We start from the raw sequence: 15,013 nt of genomic DNA on the forward strand, positions 1-15,013 counted from the left end.
ATGAAATTGTGCAAAATATTGTAAGAGACAGTAAATGTTTGCCAAAAGATGAACATCAAATATTTTGGGGCTGGAGGGATGGCTTAGCAGTTAAGGTGTTTGCCTGAAAAGCCAAAAGACCCAGGTCCAATTCCCCAGGACCCACGTTAGCCAGATACATAAGAGGGCGCATGAATCTGGAGTTTGTTTGCAGTGGCTGGAGGCCCTGGCATGCCCATTCTTTCTCCCGCTCTTTCTCTGTCAAATAACTAAATATAGATAAAAATAAATAAAACATAGTTAAAAATATTCTTATAGCATTTTTGCTTTAAGAGAGTTATTTTGCATAGAAAACATCAAACACAAATGTAAAGAATACAAAAAGAAAGAAATAAAGGTAGGAAGGAAATATGGAAGGAAAGGAGAGGATGAACAAAGGAAGAAAAAGAAGGAGGGAAGCAGGGAGGGAAGAAGTGAAGGATGGAAGGAGGAAGAAGGGAAGGAAAGAAATGGAGAAAGAAATCCAGGCAGGCAGAAAGTGAAGAGAAGGAGAAGAGATGGAAGGAGGAGTAAGAGAGAAGGCAGTTGGTAGAAGGGGAGAAAGAAAGGAGAAAGGGAGAAGATGAAAAGGGAGAAAGAGAGGATTATTTTCCCATAGTGATTTGGGATTTTTGTAGTATTAGGATTAGTTTGAGCATGGTGAAAATTTTCTGTTAATAGGCCTAAATTTGTAACTATAAAAATCAGTAGTCCTTAAAGATCACTTTAAAATTATAATATTGGATAAATACAGAGTGACAAAAGATATCATGCTTATTTTGATTTTTTTAATTGCCACATTTTTATACTAGATAAAGAAGATTTCTTCCCACAGTCAAGTTCCTTGCACTGTAGTTTAGAATAAGCACCCTCTGATTCTCAGTTTACCACCATGCCATATATATATATATATATATATATATATATATATATATATATATATTTTTTTTTTTTTTTTTTTGAGGTAGGGTCTCACTCTGGTCCAGGCTGACCTGGAATTAACTCTGTCATCTCAGGTGGCCTTGAACTCATGGAAATCCTCCTAACCTCTGCCTCCCGAGTGCTGGGATTAAAGGCATGTGCCACCATGCTCGGCTGTAAATATATATATATTTGTACTGTCCACAGCTATGCAAATGACTCCTTGTTTTGTGGCACACTATCAATTGGTCTGGTACCATACACATCTCTATACTCATCTGGTACTTTGCCCTTATTGTGATGTCTATTGCCCCACCCATCTCATGTTCTAACTCCAGCAAATCAAAAGTATAAGTGTTCTTTTGAACACATTATACCATGTGTTACATTACTTAATTAGTCATGTATTGAGTTCTGTACAGCCTTTCCCTCTGCAGAACTACTTGTTAAAATCTCTGTCCATAAATGAAGCAAATCTGAGACAACCTCTGTGAATGATTTTTGATGTATACATTGAGCAAAAAAGAGTGATTTGCAATGTGAACTGCGTTAAGAACTTCATAACCTAACACAAAAATAATGGATAAAGCTGTAAAATAAAGTAATTGTGAAGATACCAATAAACTGTATATATAGACACACAATAGACAAAGTGTTAGTAAACAAAATGTACAATTCCTCAAAATAATAAAAAATTACTTGAACTAATAAAGTAGGTGTACATCCATACAAATTTAGATATGGTACATAAGTGGACTGCAGTTGGAAATATTATCAAGAAGTCACAGGTTAAAGAAACAATAGTTATTTTTTACAAATTAACTTTGAAAAATAATACAGACAATTGAAATATACTGATAGTTAAAATCTAGGAAAGAAACTCTGATGCTTTGATCCCTAAAGAATGTCAACTATAAAAAATTTCCTTTCTAAATTTTTTTTCAGAAAATGACTCACACCCTGTGGTACTTTGAACATATGACCCTTATTGAATCAGGTGTTAAAATGTTAAAATTAAAGTTGTAACTTGAATCTCCAGTGACCTGGTTGTAGGAAGTTTGATTGGGAGTTGCTGTCAATTCCATCTCAAAGGTGTGGAAAGCAGTCTGAGCTCTAGTGGGGCCCCTGCTTGCTGTTGATTTATACTTGCTGATCTTTGGTTTTTTGCTGGCTGTTTGGTGGTCTCTTTCTTCTTGGATTTATGAATTGGAGTCATTTTCTTCCATTGATGGAACTTCCCCTAGATCTGTAAACTTGAAATAAATTCCTTCCTCTCATAATCTATGTCTGGTATGGATGTTCATTCCAGTATCATGGAACTGACTGCTAGATGTCATAACTTAAAAACAATCTTTGTACAATGATATTCACTGCAGTTGTTTAAAATGACAGTGTGAACTTTGTATATGCTCATTTATGTTAACATGGGGATATTAAATATGGGGGATGCTTACTTTAAATACCATGCAAGTATTGGAAAATACAAAAACAAGTCATTTTACACATATGAAAATATATCCCATATAAAGTTCATGTCACTGAACACTGTGGGGACCTTTAAAATTGAACTGTGTAGCATTTACAATGTGTAATGTTTATGAATCTACTGGGGGCCAGGAACAGAATGTGGTAGTTTGAATAAATGGCCTCCAATATATTCAGTATATTTTTAGTTTGTAATTTACATCTCTAGCCACCTGGCTGGAAGCAGTGTCACTGAGCAGATCTTAAGGTGTGGTGGTGGGTTTGAGATTTCAGTCTAAAAATATGATATGTGCACCTAGCTGGAGTTCCTGAAGTGTGTTGTGCTGTGTGGCTTTTGGGCTTGTGCTTCTCTCTCTCTCCTTGGACCTGTGAAAGCAGGTCAACTTCTTCTGTCACTATGGAACTTCCCCTGGCTCTGTAAGCTTCAATAAATCCCTCCCTCTATAAAAAAGAATATGATAATCTTATTTTAAAATATATTTTTTAAATTTTTCTCAACATAAAATAGGTGGAACTAGATTGTTGGCTAAAAATGACTGGTCACATGTGTTTCTCAGTGCCACTGGTTAGTAATTAGTCAGTTCTATGCTTTATAAACAGGTTTCTGGGTCCCCCAAATTAAAAAAAGAATCAATTTTTAATTGGTTTAAAAATCCTTGAAAGGTATATGTAGATATAGTAGAAGAGAACATTTTTGTGCAAGGAAATAAGAATAGAAGAGTTTCACTTGGGGATTTTCAATTCTTTTTTGGTGTGTGCATGTGTGTGGGTATGGTGTGTGTGTGTGTGTGTGTGTGTGTGTGTGTGTGTGTGTGTGTATGTGTTCATGTGTGGGAGTATAGCAACACATGTATCATGGTGTGCATGTATGGAAGTCAGAGGACATCTTCCATATGTTGGTTTTCTCCTTCCAACTCATTTGAGGCAGGCTCTATTATCCATTGCTTTGTTTAGAGCCTAGCTGCTCTGAGCTTTCCAGGAAATTTTCCTTTCTCTGTCTCACATCTCTTTGTAGGTAAGTTGTGATTCCAGAAGCCTACTGTGGTGATTTGAATGTGCATGTATGACCCCTCCATAGCCTCAGCAATTTTGATCAAGTTGAAGTTTCCTACTTAAGACTATTAAGCTGCTGCAGGAGGCAGAGTCACTATAGGTGGAACTTGTAGTTGAGCCCGAAGGTGGGTAGAGAGCTAAGTTTGAGCTCAGGCTGTTTGTTTTTGTTGGTTGTTGGTGCTTTGTTGGTGTTTTTTTTTCATACACACACACACACACACACACACACACACACACACACACACACACGTGGTAGTGGGCAGGCTTCTTCCACCATGATAGAATTTCCCCTGGATTCTGTAAGCTGGAAATAAACCCTTTTCTTCCTTAGGTTGCTTTTACTGAGGTTTTGTCCTAGCTATGAGAAGATAACCAACAGAAACATTAGTACTGAAAGTAAAGTTGCTGTGATAAATCTCACCAAATGGGTTTTGGTCTTATGCAAAGAAGTTGTGAGGGCTAGAAAAATGGCTTAGCCATTAAGGCATTTGCTTGTGAAGCCTAATGCCCCAGGTTCAATTTCCTAGGACACATGTAAGCCAGATGCACAAGGTGGCAGATGTGTCTGGAGTTCATTTGCAGTGGCTGGAGACCATAGTGTGCCCATTCTCTCTCTCTCTCTCTCTCTCTCTCTCTCTCTCTCTCTCTCTGTGTGTGTGTGTGTGTGTGTGTGTGTGTGTGTGTGTCCCTCTCTTTCCCATAAATAAATAAAATATTTTAAAAAGGGAATTTATGGAGGAATGTGGAAGAATTTGGTACTTTGGGCTGCAGAAGTTATACAGTGCTATAATGAGAGCTTGATAGGATATTCTGGTGAGAGTTTGGAAATTCTAAAGGCAGAGAATGGTGGATTGTGAGGGTTTGATTTATGAACTTTCAAAGAGGAAAGAGAGAAGTTTGTTGCACCTATAGTACTGCTGGAAAGACTGGTTGCATTCTTCTATCCATGCCCTAAGATTTTGATCGAAGTTGAATGGACAAGCATGTGTATATTTAATATACATGATACATGGATACACATATATGTATATTACATGTATGTATATATATGTATTCACATTAGCACACAGTGCAGTATATGAATTCCACAGAAGCTTAGCTTTTTCAGTTGTATGGTCCACATATAATGGAATAATATCTTCAACCAACATTTCATTGTTTTATCAGAAAATTCACACAACTGTAATAGTCCTCTTATCTGAATGTTACCAGTCTCTACCTAAAGTATGCTGTCTGATAACTCTCTTATCACTGTGGTCTCTAGTCTGCTCCACAATGTTAGTAGTTTTAAAGTCTACTATGTCTTTTGGCAAGAAAAGAACTTCTTTTCAGTTGAGAATTACCTTATAAAATTTTCCTTCAGTGAAAACTTATCAATTTTGTGAAATTTCCAAATTCTCCTTTTCCATATTTCTGCATCTCATGAACTCTAGTTCATTTTTAAACTGCTTCATAAGCATTCTACGTTAGTTATTTTCTTTAATTTTATACCAGCTAGTTTAAAATAAGTATAAATTGGGGGTGGAGAGAGAATTCAGTTGGTAAAGTGTTTGCTGTACATTCATGAGAATCTAAGTTCAGATCTCTAGAACACATTTATCATAGCCAGTTGTGGAGGTATATACTTAAAATTCCAGCACTTGGGAAGAGGCATCAGGAGGATCCCTTGGCATTGCAGCGAGATAGTCTAGCAAATTTAGTGAGCTAAAGGTTTATCAAGAGACCCTGTCTCCAAAATCTAATCAGATAGTGACTTGACATACCTCTGGTCTCCATATGCATGAATATATACATGCTTATACACCAAAATATGTACTTCCAAAATAATCTCAAAATGAATGTAATTGAAGTAGAATTATGTAAAAAAAAAATAAATAAAGGATTGATGCCATACAAGTACTACATTATATGTGTGATACATAGGGAGATTTTCAAAGTATTACTGGCATTTTTAATTTTTTTATATTTAGATAGAGAGAACTAGTACCAAGCCCCCTTGCTCCTGCAAATGAACTCCAGATGTACTTGCCACAGGCATTTATCTTTACATGGGTACTGGGGAATTGAACCTGGTATGGCAGCTTTACCTGCTGAGTCATTTCCTCATTCCTTCATTGTTTTTAATAAAAAGCCTAAGTATAGGCTTTTTTTTTTTTTCAAAATTCTTAAAAAATCATTTTGTTTGTTTGCTTGCTTGCTTTTTGAGGTAGGGTCTCACTTTAGCCTAGGCTGACCTGGAATACACTATGTAGTCTCAGGCTGGCCTTAAACTCATAGCAGTCCTCCTACCTCTGCCTCCAAAGAGCTGGGACAAAAAGTGTGAGTCTCCACACCTGACCTTTTTTTTTTTTAAAATCTTGAAAAATATTGATTATTCAAGCCCTGACTCATACTGAGTTTTAACACAATCCGTGGATTATTATAAACTAATACAGTTTAACAGCAGGTGTGATATTTATTAAATAGGTGAGTGAAAATGAAAGAAGGAATAAAATGAAAAGCTTCTTCTGGCAGATTACTTCACTCTTGCTACCTGAATGTTTTGTTCAACTTCCATTCAATTACTGTGAGAGTTGTAAAAATTTTATTGGTACTATAGCTAACACTAACTCTGAAAATATCTATTTGCTCCTAGAGAGTAATATAGTTTTAACTTCCAGGCAGTCTGAAAAAAAGAAAAGAAAAAATGGGTGGAGGGACGGGAGAATCTGGAAGTAACTTTGCTTTTTCTATGATCAGAAAAAGACATTCTCTTGCACCTAGGGAAGAATTAAAGTCAGCATAATATTTAACAGCCATGGGAGTCCCTCATAATCCATTGTGACTACCATCCTGAGAAATGTAAATTTACTTGTATGTCTTGACCACGCTTCTTCCAATGTGTCAAATGACAGCATTTGGGAAATTCCCATCAACTTGATTGCTCTAATCTATCAAGTGATGAAACTATGTAATACACATTGCCTCAAAAAGAATGCTCAATTACTCTCTTTCGTTTCTCAGAGACTGATTTACAACGTTTTCTTTCTATTGCTCTCTCTGGTACTCTGGTTCTATATTTCTACAAGCTTTTGTTAAACAGTTTAACTAAATTGCAAGGGGCTCATCCCTTCATTAACTTTATATTTTTTTATTAGTTTTCTATTCTGCAAGTACAGGCAGTTTGGTACCATTATTAGGCTCATCCGTGACCTACCCCCTCCCCATTGGCCCCTCCTTGTTGAGGTATATGGGTCATGCATTGTGGGGTTAGCCCACAGTTATTGGTAAGATAAATGTCTCTGCCTATCATGACACAACATGTGGCTCTGACATTCTGTCTGCCCCCTCTTCTGCAAAATTTCCCTGAGCCATGTTGAGTTCATTTTTGGTCTGCTTCAGTGATGAGGTGTTGGGGGCTTCTGGGGCTCTGGCTCTCTGATTTGGTAGGTATTGACTTTTCTCTGTGATGGTCTCCTTTCCCCTTGTGCTGGTATCCAGTTCATCAGCACCCTTGCTTGTTTAGCCAATTTTCCTTAGTTTCAGTCAGGGCCCTTTTGAGGTATGATGGGATGGCTCTCTCCGTAGTACCTGCATCTATCTTTTCTTCCCTGGGATTTGCAGGGCAGCTAGGCGGTCACCATCTTGGCTGGAAGTCTAACTTTATTTTTTTGAATATTTTTTTATTAATTAGTTTTTTATTCAGCAAATACAGTCAGTTTGATACGATTATTAGGCTCATCCGTGAACTACCCCTCCCCATTGACCCCTCCTAGTTGAAGTATATGGGTCGTGCATTGTGGAGTTAGCCCACAGTTATGGGTAAGATAAATGTCTCTGCATATCGTGACCCAACATGTGGTTCTGACATTCTTTCTGGCCCCTCTTCCCCAGAATTTCCCTGAGCCATGTTGGGTTCATTTCTGATCTGCTTCAGTGATGAGGTGTTGGGGGCCTCTGAGGCTCTGTCTCTCTGATTTGGTAGGAGTCGAATTTTCTCTGTGTTGGTCTCCTTCCCCCTTGTGCTGGTATCCAGTTCATCAGGAAAACAGCACCCTTGCTTGTTTCACCAATTTTTCTTAGATTTAGCAGGGGCCCTTTTGAGGTATGATGGGGTGGCTCTCTCCTCAGGATCTGCATCTATCTGAAAAAGAGAAGCAGATTCTCCAATGGAGAGTAAGTTAGCACCAGGACAAAAAAAGATATCCCTTACATTTTTAATAGAGAATTTAATAGGTGTAGGCCCTTTTGTAGTCCATGATTGATGGTAGCTTGATATTGGAGAGTGGGCTTATGTTTGGATATGGTTCTGAATTGTTTCCCAGCTCCAGCTATGGGACCCGTACCACTGAGGGCATCAGGTAGCCGAGTCAAGAGCAGTTGACTCCCCACCATGTCTGTGTGCCACTATTGCACTTGTGTGGGCATCACAACAGGTTATTTGCTGCTAAGTAGGTTAGACCATGAGTTGCTTGGACAGATATTGATCATTTTCCCCCAGTCACCCATGTAGCACCTTCTGGCACTAGACATGCTAACTGTCTGGGGACTGACTCTTTTCTAGCTTCCAGCCATACCATTCCATTTTTTGTGTCAACTGCATATGGTGTCTTCAGCAGTAGGGTCTTACCACTAACCACCAGAGAGAGTAGGATCAAGGCTAATGTTAATCTTCTACATCTTTCCTCCCTCCCTCTCTCTCTCCCTCTCTCCCTCGATTCCTCTCTTTCTCTCTCTCTCTCTTTCTCTCTCTCTCTCTCTCCCTCCCTCCCTCCCTCCCTCCCTCTTTCTCTCTTCTCTCTAACTGTTGTATATTAGCTATCTTTTTCCTCATACTCTTAGTAGGCACTGACCTGTAACTCCCAGTACCAGCATAGGGCTATCATCCACAATGTGCTTTTGATCAGAGAGACCTACAAGGTTTCCTAAAAGACAGACAGATTTCTGTCAGAGTACTTGATGACCTTCATTAACTTTTATCCCTGCATTCCTACTTTTAAATTAAGAGTGCCTGATTATCAGGAGAATTTTGTAGTTATCAACTCATTTCTTCCTGTTATGATTATATAAATACTGTTATTATATTACAAATGAGAACACTATTAGAACACATTTTCTCTAAAGGTAAAACAAATCCATGATACACACACACATACATACATATACATATATATATGTATACATATATATATGTATATGTATGTATGTGTGTGTGAAAATCAGGATATATATATATATACATATATATATATACATATATGTATACATATATATAAATGTAGGTATGTATGTATTTGGCTTGGTTTCCATATCAGAGGAGGGTAAAGCCAATAACATATCATTACAGATACATAAGTTTATGTCACTTAATATTTCAAATTATAAGACCAGGGCTCTGCCTTTTAAGAAGTAGAATTTTGGGCTGGAGAGATGGCTTAGCGGTTAAGCGCTTGCCTGTGAAGCCTAAGGACTGCGGTTCGAGGCTCGGTTCCCCAGGTCCCAAGTTAGCCAGATGCACAAGGGGGCACACGCGTCTGGAGTTCGTTTGCACAGGCTGGAAGCCCTGGCGCGCCCATTCCCTCTCTCTCCCTCTATCTGTCTTTCTCTCTGTGTCTGTTGCTCTCAAATAAATAAATAAAACATTTAAAAAAAAAAAAAGAAGTAGAATTTTATGGTACCATTGCCATTTAGGTCCAGATTAGTGTTTCCCACCACTTCGATGCCCTCCCCTCCGTCCCCATCCATCCTAGTGTCTACTCCATGAGATGCTTGCTGGATATGTAAAGTATCTTGGGTAGATTTAGGTTAGGTTTTATACATGAGTGAGAATATGTGTTGTTGTTGTTTTTTTTTTTTTTTTTCTGTGATTGGGTAAATTCACTGAGAATGATCTATTCCAGGTTCAACCATTTTTCCACAAATTTCTTTGTGTCATTTTTACTTACTGCTGTATAGAATTCCATTGTGTAGATATACCACAACTTACTTATCCATTCTTCTAGTGATAGATATCTGGGTGGATTCCAGCTTTTAGCTATTATGAATTGAGGTGTTACAAACATGGTTGAGCAAATCTCTCTGGCCTGTGGTTTGTAGATTTTAGGGTAGATGCCCAGTAAGGGAATAACTGGGTCTGTTGGTATCTCTATAGTCAACTTTTTCAGAGGTCTCCATATTGCTTTCTAAAGAGGTTGTACCATCCTACATTCCCACCAACAGTGAATGAGTGTTCCTGCTTCTCCACATCCTCACCAGCATTTATTTTCATTTGATTTTTTGATGTTTGCTGTCCTCATTGGGATAAGGTAGAATCTCACAGTTGTTTTAATTTGCATTTCTCTGATGATTAGGGATGATGCACCTTTTCTTAAGTGTGTGTTTGCCATTTGTATTTCTTCCTCAGTGAACTGCCTCTTCATCTCTTTGCCCCATTTTATGAGTAGGGTGTTTGTCTTCTTATTGTTTAGATTTTTGAGTTCTTTGTAGATTCTAGAGATTAGGCCTCTATCCATTGAATAACCTGCAAATATTTTCTCCCATTCTGTGGGTAATCTATTGCCTTTGCTTATTATATGTTTGTCTGTGAAGAAATTCTTCAGCTTCATCTGATGCCATTGGTTGAATGACTGTTTAAGATCGTAAGCCACTGGGGTTTTGTTCAGGAAGTCTTTTTCCATTCCTATATCATGGAAAGTACTTCCTAAATTTTCTTCCAGTAGTATTTGAGTTTCTGGTCTTATGTTGAGGTTTTTGATCCATTTGGATTTGAGTGTAGTGCATGGTGAAATGTGTGGATCAAGTTTCAATTTCCTGCATGTGGTTATCCAGCTTGTCTAGCACCATTTGTTGAAGATGCTATCTTTTTTCCAGCCTATATTGTTCGGGCCTTTGTTGAATATCAAGTTGCTATAGTTGCTTGACCCAAAATCCGGGTCCTTCAGTCTATTCCATTGGTCTATACTCCTGTTTTTATGCCAATACCATGTTGTTTTTATTACTATGGCTTTGTAATGTAGCTTTAGATCAGGTATATTGACGCCACCAGAGGTGTTTCTTTTGCTGAGGATATGTTTGGATATGCGAGACCTTCTGCTTTTCCATATGAAATTTGAGATCATTTTTTTTTATCTCTGTAAAGAACTCTATAGGGATTATAATTGGTATTGCATTAAATCTATATTTTGCCTTTGGTAGGATTGTCATCTTCACAATGTTAATTCTGCCTATCCAGGAGCATGGGAGGTCTTTCCATCTTCTCAAGTCCTCCTCAGTTTCTTTTTTGAGTGTTTTTCTATATTTTCATTGTATAGATCTTTCACTTCCTTGGTTAACATTATTCCAAGGTATTTTATTTTTTTTTGGTGCTTTTGAAAATGGGACTATGTCCCTTATTTCTTTTTCTGTATCTTTGTCATTTTCATACAGAAATGCTACCAATATTGTACATTGATTTTGCATCCTGCTACTTTTCTATAGGAGTTAATCACCTTCAGGAGTTTTGGGATGGAGTCTCTCTGGTCTTACATATACAATCATATCATCAGTGAATAGAGCTAAGTTAACTTCTTCCTTTCCAAATTGTATCCCTTTTATTTTCTTCTCCTGTCTTATTGCTCGAGCTAGGACCTCCAGAACTTTATTGAAAAGCAGAGGTGAGAGAGGTCATCCCTGTCTTGTTTCTGATCTTAATGGGAATTCCTCCAGTCTCTCTTCATTAAGTATTATTTGGGCTTTGGAGCTTTGTATATTGCCTTTATTATATTAAGATGTGAACTGGCCATGCCGATTCTCTCCAATGTTTTGATCATGAAGTGACATTGTATCTTGTCAAAGGCCTTTTCTGCATCTATCGAAATGATCATGTAGGTTTTATGTTTAATCTTGCTTATGTGGTGTATTACATTGACAGATTTTCATATGTTGAACCACCCTTGTGGTTCTGGGATAAATCCCACTTGGTCAAGGTGGATAATGCTTTCGATGTGTTGTTGGATTCGGTTTGCGAATATTTTGTTCAGGATCTTTGCATCTATGTTCATTAGGGAAATAGGCCAGTAGTTTTCTTTTCTTGTGGCATCTCTGCCTGGTTTTGGGATTAGGGTGATACTAGCTTCATAGAAGGAGTTGGGTAGCTTTCCTTGTTCTTCAGTTGTGTGGCAGTTTTAGGAAGATTGATTTGAGTTCTTCCATGAAGGTTTGATTAAATTCGGCTGGGAATCCATCTGGTCCTGGACTGTTCTTTTTTGGGAGGTTTTTTATTATTTTTAAATCTCCATGAGTGTGATAGGTTCATTGAGGTGATTAATCTGATCTGAGTTTAGCTTTGGTAGATGGTATGCATCCAGGTATTTATCCATCTCCTCCACCTTTTCCAGTTTTGTGGAGTAGAGGTTTTTGAAATAAGTCCTGATGATTCTCCCAATTTCACTTATGTCTGTTGTGATCTCTCCTTTTCATTTTGAATTTTGTTAATTTGAAGCTTCTCTCTTTTATTTTGCTTGGTCAATTTGGCCAGAAGTTTGTCAATCTTGTTTATTTTTTCAAAGAACCAGCTCTTTGTTTTGTCAATTGCCTTAATTGTTTCCTTGGTTTCCAATTCATTAATTTCTGCTATGATTTTAATTCTTTCTTTCCTTCTGGAGTTCTTTGGGTTGGATTTCTCTTGTTTTTCCAGTGCCTTTATGTGGATGGTTAGGTTATTGATTTGGGATCTTTCTGTCTTTTTTTAATGAAGGCATTGAGTGCTATGAATTTTCCCCTGAGAACTGCCTTCATTGTGTCCCATAAGTTTTGGTATGATGTGTTCTCATTGTCATTCAATTCCAGGAATTTTTCAATTTCATTTTTTATTTCATCCACTATCCATTTATTGTTTAAGGGTGTGCTGTTCAGTTTCCAGGTGCCATTGGGATTCTTGGTGGGTCTTTTGTTGTGGATTTCTAGCAATACAGCATTGTGATCTGATATAATGCAGGGAATTATGATGATTTCCCTAAATATGTGGAGGCAGTCCTTGTGACCCAGTATATGGTCTATTTTAGAGAATGTTCCATGGGCTGCTGAGAAGAATGTGCAGTCTGTGGATTTGTGATAGAAAGTTCTGTAGATGTCTGTTAGGTCTAAGTGTTCTATGGTTTTGTTGAGCTCTCTTGCTTCCCTGTTGAGTTTCTTTTTGGATGATTTGTCTATTACTACTAATGGTGTGTTGAAGTCCCCAGCTATGATGGTGTTGGTGGTTATTTCTGTTTTATTGTCAAGTAGGTTTTGTTTTATGAACTGTGGTGCCCCTGTGTTTGGTGCATACAGATTTATGATTGTAATATCCTCTTGATGGATTGTTCCCTTTATAAGTAGGAAGTAGCCTTCTTTGTCTTTTTTGATTATTTTTGGTTTGAAGTCAATTTTATCTGATATTAATATAGCTACACCTGCTTGTTTCTTATTCTCCTTTGCTTGGAATATTGTTTTCCACCCTTTCACCCTGAGGAGGTTTCTGTCTTTAGTGGTAAGGTGGGTTTCTTGAAGGCAGCAGATTGAGGGGTCTAAGTTTTTGATCCACCCTGTTAGCTTGTGTCTCTTGATGGGTGAATTAAGGCCATTAATATTTAGGGTAATGACTGTGAGATTTGATTTGATCCCTGCCATATTATGGTGGTAGATGTGTGTTGGTGTTTTCATGGGCTTTGAAGTTTTTTGTGCCAATCTAGGTTTGGTTGTTGTGATCTGGTTCTAGTAGGACTTTGAGTTTGGTTATTTGTTTCTTCTTTGTGTAGAATTTCCTGAAATACTCTCTGTAGGTTTGGTTTTGTGTTCATATAATTGTAAAGCTGTGTTTTGTCATAAAAAGTTTTTCTTTCACCATTTATTATGGGGGATACTTTTGCCAGGTAGAGTAGTTTTGGTTGGAAACTATAGGGTCTTACACTTTGGAGAGTTTCACTCCAGGCCTTTCTAGCTTTCAGGGTTTCCATTGAGAAGTCTGAAGTAATTCTGATGGGGTTACCTTTGAAAGTGGTGCTCTGTTTTTCCCTAGCTGAGTTTAGGATTTTCTCTTTGGTCTCAATATTTACAGTCTTGATGATAATAAGTCTTGGAGAGTTTCTCCTTTGATCCTGTCTGTTTTTAGTTCTGCTGGCTTCTTGTATTTTGATGGGCTTTTCTTTTAAGAGGCTGGGGAAGTTTTCTTCAATTATTTTATTAAATAAGTTCTCCATGCCTTTGGTCTGAAATTCTTCTCCTTCTGGTATTCCAATGATTCTGATATTAGGTGTATCCCACAATTCCCTCATGTTCTGTACACAGGTATTTTTGAACTTACTACATTTTTGAACTCTTGAGCTGTTTCTTCCATCTTGTCTTCCAGATCAGAGTTTCTATCTTCCACTTCGCTGACTCTTTTCTTGAGAGACTTTAGAGATTTGGATTTGTTCAAATAAGTTTGCATTTTCTACTACTTTTCTATGAATCACTTCCGTCCCTTTGTCAAGCTCCCTTTTCACATCATTTTCTCATTTTCTTGATGATTCTTGGAATTCATCCCTGCATTTCTTTATGTCTTCATTTAGTATGGCCAGCTGATTGTTAAGGTCACCTTTTTTTTTTTTTTTTTTTTTACTCTCCCTCAAATCTCTTAACACTCTTTGTACTCCTTCTACTTTCTTTTCAAATTAGAAACTAGAAAGCTTAGTGATGGTAGGATCCACAAGGGTATCAGTACTTTGTTGCTTTCCTGCAAGTTCTACCAGAAGGTTGTTTAGGGTTTCAATTTGATGTCCTGATCCTAATAACTCTTCTACGTTTTGGTAAGATGCATTCATTGTAGGACTCGGTGGTCTAACTGGGTTTTCTTATATTTGATTTTTCATGTTATTTCCTTTGCGTTGTGGTCTGCCCATGACACTGTGTGGGCAGGTAGGTTGGTGGATCAGCCTGGGCTCTAGCACAATGGGTATCTGAGCCAGCCTGGGGCAGTTGCCAAGCCGGCTGGGCTTTGGTTTCCACTTGCCAAAGCTGCCTATCTACTGCCAACATTGCCTGAATTCTCAAGCAGTAATGCAACAAAGCTGCCTTTGTTCGAGCTTGGAGGAGGACTGAGGTGCCAAGCCCTGAAGCAGCCCCACCTCTGGCTAGGAACACTGGGACCTGGAAACATCTGCACTCCCCCGCCACAGGAGAATGTAGGATGGTGGGTGTGGCAGACAGGTAGGGGAGATCACCTGAGCTGGCACAAGGGAGAGACATAGTCTGGGCTTGTTAGGCAGTTGCTGTGGGACTGGGCTCAGTGAACAGTAATGTGGGCAAGTGTGCAGAGTAGTTTATGCTTTTGCATGCAGGGATCAATTGGGTGCAAGATTGGAGCATGGAGGCAGGTACAGTAGAGGCAAGGGTGCGGGGCCACAGCAGCTGGGCATGGGGCTGCAGCAACGGGGTGTGGGGCCATGGTGGCAGGGCACCATTGCTATTTGGTGTTAGGTGTGGTCTACCCACCCATGAGGGGATCCACGATTCCCTGTTTTCCCCCCACCACTGTGCCCTCCCACTGATAAGAAGACCCAGA

This window comes from Jaculus jaculus, chromosome 7 (assembly GCF_020740685.1).
Source record: "Jaculus jaculus isolate mJacJac1 chromosome 7, mJacJac1.mat.Y.cur, whole genome shotgun sequence".
Lineage (NCBI taxonomy): Eukaryota > Metazoa > Chordata > Mammalia > Rodentia > Dipodidae > Jaculus > Jaculus jaculus.